The sequence below is a fragment of the Triticum dicoccoides genome, chromosome 2A (genome assembly GCF_002162155.2).
Source record: "Triticum dicoccoides isolate Atlit2015 ecotype Zavitan chromosome 2A, WEW_v2.0, whole genome shotgun sequence".
Lineage (NCBI taxonomy): Eukaryota > Viridiplantae > Streptophyta > Magnoliopsida > Poales > Poaceae > Triticum > Triticum dicoccoides.
In genome coordinates this window covers 135,586,646-135,594,131 of record NC_041382.1, presented here as the reverse complement: position 1 = coordinate 135,594,131, position 7,486 = coordinate 135,586,646, and positions in this window count along the sequence as shown.

Sequence of the window (7,486 nt, the reverse complement as noted above, 5' to 3'; positions counted from 1 at the left end):
AAAAAGTATAAAAAGGAAAGGTGATGATCACCATGACTCTTGTATAAGGGTAGAAGATGAAAGTAAAAGATAGGCCCTTCGCAGAGGGAAGCAGAGGTTGCCATGCGCTTTTATGGTTGGATGTATAAAATCTTAGTGCAATAGAACGTCACTTTGTATTGCCGCTTTTGATAAGGACCTTTATTATGCAGTTTGTCGCTTTTATTTCTTCCATATCACAAGTTCGTATAAAGCTTATTTTCTTCACATTAATAAATCATACATATTTAAAGAGCAATTTTTATTGCTTGCACCAATGACAACTTACTTGAAGGATCTTACTCAATCCATAGGTAGGTATGGTGGACTCTCATGGCAAAACTGGGTTTAGGGATGTTTGGAAGCACAAGTAGTATCTCTACTTGGTGCAAAGAATTTGGCTAGCATGAGAGGGAAAGGCAAGCTCAACATGTTGTATGATCCATGACAGTATAACTTCTATTCGGATATAAGAAAACATAACTCATTATGTTGTCTTCCTTGTCCAACATCAACTTTTTAGCATGTCATATTTTAATGAGTGCTCACAATTACAAAAGATGTCCAAGATAGTATATTTATATGTGAAGCCTCTCTTTGTTTATTACTTCCTATTAATTGCAACAATGACCAAAACTATGTTTGTCAACTCTCAACAAGTTTTATTCATCATACTCTTTATATGTGAAGTCATTACTCTCCATAAGATCAATATATGATCTTTTTATTTAATTCCCTCAAGATAATAGCAAGAAAACAAATCCCTTATCTCAAAACTACTAGATCATACTAAAACTTTATTCTACTAGATCAAGATATAACCAAAAGGATCGAACTAAGAAAAGCGATAAAGATAAAGATGTGATGGTGGTACGATACCGGGGCACTCCCCCAAGCTTGGAAGTTGCCAAGGGGAGTGCCCATACCCATGTATTTAGATCTCTCTCTTCGGAGGTGGTGATGATGGAGTTATTAATGAAGTAGGCTTGTCATCCATCTTCCAAGGCATAGGCTCAGCATCATAGAAAGATGAACGAGTCTACGGGATCCTCAAATCTGCAGGCAAACTCATCCTCTTAAATCTGTATTCATACTCATAGTTTTGGTTTTGCAGGTCATAGATCTAGGCTTGGAGGTGCTCGATTTTCTCGTTAAGCTTGAAGTTGGTCTCCCCAATGTTCTTGGCATCCAGCTTGTGATTGTTGGTGAACTCCGCGATCATCATGTGATTGGCGTTGAGTCCACGCTCCACCATCCCTTGACACTTGGAAACTTGCTACTCCATTGCTTCGAGTCTTGTCTCCACGCTTCCGGTCTTCTTCGGCCCCTCAAAATCGCGGATGTGCAGCACCCCCTCATGCATCTCAATGGCTTGAGGGTGTCGCAACGCCTCCACAAGGTAGGGGTTGATGACCTTATCAAAAAAACCTGTCCTTGGGGGTGCTTGGAGATGTCATGGTGATCTAGATGTGTCAGGAAAAACAGCTCGAAACAAAAACAGGAGATATTGTCGTGGTACGGTGGTCAAAACCTTCGGGAGATTATATAATGAATTTTTACCGACCAAAAGAAGTATCGTGCAAGAAAACAGAGTCCGGAGGGCACACAAGGTGGCCACGAGGTCGGGGGCGCGCCCAGGGGGTAGGGCGCGCCCTCCACCCTTGTGGTGGCCTTGTGTCTCTTTCGGACTACTTTTAATTTTCCTAATTTTTTAAGTATTCCAAAACGGAGAAAATTTATCATTGGAAACGTTTTGGAGTCGGTTTACTTACCATACCACATACCTATTCCTTTTCGGAGTCTGAAACATTCTGGAAAGTGTTCCTTATGTACTCCTTCGGGGTTATGGCATCAATTATATTGGTCTCAACATTTATGGGAGTACCTGAGATATAATGTTTGAGTCTTTGACCGTTTACCGCCTTCGGCATTATTAACTTTTATGGCACCGAAACGACAAACCTCCTCGATAATGTCTTCCCATTTAGAGAGGAGATTTCTTGCAAAAAATCTTAAACGAGAGTTATATAGCAAAATGATAACCCACAAGTATAGGGGATCACAACAGTTTTTGAGGGTAGAGTATTCAACCCAAATTTATAGATTCGACACAAGGGGAGCCAAAGAATATTTGAAGGTATTAGCAGCTGAGTTGTCAATTCAACCACACCTGGAGATTAATTATCTGCAGCAAAGTGATCAGTAGCAAAGCAGTTTGATAGTTTTGATGATAGTAGCAGCAGTAACGGTAACGGTAATAGTGATGGCAATAGTTTTGTAGCAAGTGTAACAGTAACAATAGCAGTAGTAAGTTAGCAATGACAATACATGAAAAGTTCGTAGGCATTGGGTCGGTGACTTATTGGATGATATTCATCATGAGACAGTTATAACCTAGGGCGATATGGCACTAGCTCCAGTTCATCGATATAATGTAGGCATGTATTCCGTAAATAGTCATACATGCTTTATTAAAAGAACTTGCATGACATCTTTTGTCCTACCCTCCCGTGGCAGCGGGGTCCATATTGGAAACTAAGGGATATTAAGGCCTCCTTTTAATAGAGAACCGGAACAAAGCATTAACACATAGTGAATACATGAACTCCTCAAACTACAGTCATCACCGGGAGTGGGCCCGGTTGTTGTCACTCTGGGGTTGCCAGATCATAACACGTAGTAGGTGACTATAACTTGTAAGATCGGATCTAGAACATGGATATAATGATGATAACATAAACGGTTCAGATCTGAAATCATGGCACCTGGGCCCAAAGTGTCAAGCATAGTGGATACTAGGGATCAAGCCCTAACAAAACTAACTCGATTACATGATGAATCTCATCCAACTCCTCGCCGACCAGCGAGCCTACAAAGGAATTACTCACTCCTGGCGGGGAGCATCATGGATTTGGCAATGGAGAAGGGTTGGTGATGACGAAGAATGAAGACCCCCCTCTCCGTAGCCCCAAACGGACTCCAGATCTGCCCTCCCGAGGAAGAGCAGGGCTTGGCGGCGGCTCCGTCTTGTGGATCGCGATAATTCTTTCTCCCTGATTTTTTTTCTTCCAAAAATAGGAATTTATAGCGTTGGTTTCAGGGTCAGCGGGGCCACCAGGTGGGGACAACCCACCTGGGCGCGCCAGGAGAGGGGGGCGCGCCCTGGTGGGTTGTGCCCACCCAGGGGCCCCTCTTCGGTAGGTCTTGGCTCCAGAAATTCTTATATATTATATAAAAATTCCTCGCAAAATTTCGTTCCATTCCGAGAACTTTATTTCTGCACAAAAACAACACCATGGTAGTTCTGCTGAAAACAGTGTCAATCCAGGGTTAGTTTCATTCAAATCATGTAAATTAGAGTCCAAAACAAGAGGAAAAGCGTTAGGAAAAGTAGATACATTGGAGACGTATCAACTCCCTGAAGCTTAAGCCTTTGCTTGTCCTCAAGCAATTCAGTTGATAAATTGAAAGTGAAAAAGAAAAACTTTTACGAACTCTTTTGCTCTTGTTTGCATAAATAAGCTTAAACAGCACCCAGGTTTTCAGCCAACATTATAACTAACCATGTCGACAATAATGCCTAAAGATTATAATGACTCGTATCAATGACATAATAAGCTAGCGAGCAATAATAAGATATCTCAAACAACAACACGTTGTCAAAACAACCATGATATAATATGACAATAGTGGTATCTCGCTAGCCCTTTCTGAGACCGCAAAACATAAATGTAGAGCACCTCCGAAGTTCAAGCAGCGACTAAACATTATAATTCATGGTAGAAAAGATCCAGTCATGATGCACCCAACATTAGCTATACACAATGCATAAATCATGACAACTATGTGAAGGAAATATGCCCTAGAGGCAATAGTAAAGTCGTTATTTATATTTCCTTATATCATGATAAATGTTTATTATTCATGCTAGAATTGTATTAACCGGAAACTTAGTACATGTGTGAATACATAGACAAAACAAAGTCCCTAGTATGCCTCTACTTGACTAGCTCATTAATCAAAGATGGTTAAGTTTCCTAGCCATAGACATGTGTTATCATTTAATGAACGGGATCACATCATTAGAGAATGATGTTATGGACAAGACCCATCCGTTAGCTTAGCACTATGATCGTTTAGTTTATTGCTATTGCTTTCTTCATGACTTATACATGTTCCTCGGACTATGAGATTATGCAACTCCCGAATATCGGAGGAACACCTTGTGTGCTATCAAACGTCACAACATAACTGGGTGACTATAAAGATGCTCTACAGGTGTCTCCGATGGTGTTTGTTGAGTTGGCATAGATCAAGATTAGGATTTGTCACTCCGTGTATCGGAGAGGTATCTCTGGGCCCTCTCGGTAATGCACATCACTATAAGCCTTGCAAGCAATGTGATTAATGAGTTAGTTACGGGATGTAGCATTACGGAACAAGTAAAGAGACTTGCCGGTAACGAGATTGAACTAGGTATGATGATACCGACGATTGAATCTCGGGCAAGTAACATACCGATGACAAAGGGAACAACGTATGTTGTTATGCGGTTTGACCGATAAAGATCTTCATAGAATATGTAGGAACCAATATGATCATCCAGGTTCCGCTATTGGTTATTGACTGGAGATGAGTCTCAGCCATGTCTACATGGTTCTTGAACCCGTAGGGTCCGCACGCTTAACGTTCGGTGACGATCGGTATTATGAGTTTATGTGTTTTGATGTACCGAAGGTAGTTCAGAATCTCAGATGTGATCATGGACATGATGAGGAGTCTCAAAATGGTCGAGACATAAAGATTGATATATTGGACGACTATATTCGGACACCGAAAGCGTTCCGGGTGATTTCGGAGAAAACCGGAGTGCTGGAGGGTTACCAGAACCCCCCCCCCCTCGGGAAAGATTGTGCCTACATGGGCCATAGGGAAGAGGGGAGGCAGCCCACAAGGGGCAGCCGCGCCCCCTCCCTATAGGGAGTCCGAATTGGACTAGGGAGGGGGGCGCCCCCCCTTTCCTTCTCCTCTTCCTCTCCTTTCCTTCTTTCCCCTTCTCCTACTAGTAGGACTAGGAAAGGAGGAATCCTACTCCTGCTAGGAGGAGGATTCCTCCTCCCTTGGCGCGCCACTAGGGCCGACCGGCCTCCCTCTTGCTCCTTTATATACGGGGGCAGGGGCACCCTAGAACATGCAAGTTGATTGCTTTTAGCCGTGTGCGGTGCCCCCTCCACCATAATCCACCTTGGTCATATCATCGTAGTGCTTAGGCGAAGCCCTGCGCCAGTAGCTTCATCATCACCGTCATCACACCGTCGTGCTGACGAAGCTCTCCCTTGACACTCAGCTGGATCCAGAGTTCGTGGGACGTCACCCAGCCGAACGTTTGCAGATTGCGGAGGTGTTGTACTTTTGGTACTAGGATTGGTCGGATCATGAAGACGTACGACTACATCAACCGCGTTGTCATAACGCTTCCGCTTATGGTCTACGAGGGTACGTGGACAACACTCTTCCCTTCTTGTTGCTATGCATCACCATGATAGATCTTGCGCGTGCGTAGGATTTTTTTTGAAATTATTGCCTTCCCCAACAGTGGCATCCGAGCCAGGTCTATGCGTAGATGTTATATGCACGAGTATAACACAAAGGAGTTGTGGGCATGGGTATATACATATTGCTTGTCGTCACTAGTTGATTCTTGATTTAGCGGTATTGTTGGATGAAGCGTCTCAGACCGACATTACGCATACGCTTACGCGAGACTGGTTCTACCGACGTGCTTCACACACAGGTGGCTGGTGGGTGTTAGTTTCTCCAACTTTAGTTGAATCGGATTCAATGAACAGGGTTCTTTCTGAAGATCAGAAAGCAATCACTATACCGCATTGTGGTTTTTGATGCGTAGGTAAGAATGGTTCTTGCTCAGCCCGTAGCAGCCATGTAAAATTTGCAACAACAAAGTAGAGGACGCCTAACTTGTTTTTGCAGGGCATGTTGTGATGTGATATGGTCAAGACATGATGCTAAATTTTATTGTATGAGATGATCATGTTTTGTAACACAGTTATCGGCAACTGGCAGGAGCCATATGGTTGTCGCTTTATTGTATGAAATGCAATCGCCATGTAATTGCTTTACTTTATCACTAAGCGGTAGCGAGAGTCGTAGAAGCAATAGTTGGCGAGACGACAACGATGCTTCGATGGAGATCAAGGTGTCAAGCCGGTGACAATGGTGATCATGACGGTGCTTTGGAGATGAAGATCAAAGGCACAAGATGATGATGGCCATATCATATCACTTATATTGATTGCATGTGATGTTTATACTTTATGCATCTTATTTTGCTTAGTTCGGCGGTAGCATTATAAGATGATCTCTCACTAAATTTTAAGGTATAAGTGTTCTCCCTGAGTATGCACCGTTGCTACAGTTCGTCGTGTCGAGACACCATGTGATGATCGGGTGTGATAAGCTCTACGTTCACATACAACGGGTGCAAGCTAGTTTTGCACACGCAGAACACTCGGGTTAAACTTGATGAGCCTAGAATATGCAGATATGGCCTCGGAACACTGAGACAGAAAGGTCGAACGTGAATCATATAGTAGATATGATCAACATAGTGATGTTCACCATTGAAAACTACTCCATCTCACGTGATGATCGGACATGGTTTAGTTGATATGGATCACGTGATCCCTTAGGTGATTAGAGGGATGTCTATCTAAGTGGGAGTTCTTAAGTAATTTTATTAATTGAACTTTAATTTATCATGAACTTAGTACCTGATAGTATTTTGCATGTCTATGTTGTTGTAGATAGATGGCCCGTGCTGTTGTTCCGTTGAATTTTAATGCGTTCCTAGAGAAAGCTAAGTTGAAAGATGATGGTAGCAACTACACAGACTGGGTCCGTAACTTGAGTATTATCCTCATTGTTGCACAGAAGAATTGCATCCTGGAAGCACCGTTAGGTGACAAACCCGCTGCAGGAGCAACGCCAGATGTTGTGAACACATGGCAAAGCAAAGCTGATGACTACTCGATAGTTCAGTGTGCCATGCTTTACGGCTTAGAACCGGGACTTCAACGACGTTTTGAATGTCATGGAGCATATGAGATGTTCCAGGAGTTGAAGTTAATATTTCAAGCAAATGCCTGGATTGAGAGATATGAAGTCTCCAATAAGTTCTATAGCTGCAAAATGGAGGAGAATAGTTCTGTCAGTGAACATATACTCAGAATGTCTGGGTACCACAACCACTTGACTCAGCTGGGAGTTAATCTTCCTGATGATAGTGTCATTGACAGAGTTCTTCAATCACTGCCACCAAGCTACAAGAGCTTCGTGTAATATGCAAGGGACGGATAAGACGATTCCTGAGCTCTTCGCAATGCTAAAGGCTGCAGAGGTAGAAATCAAGAAGGAGCATCAAGTGTTGACGGTCAACAAGACCACTAGT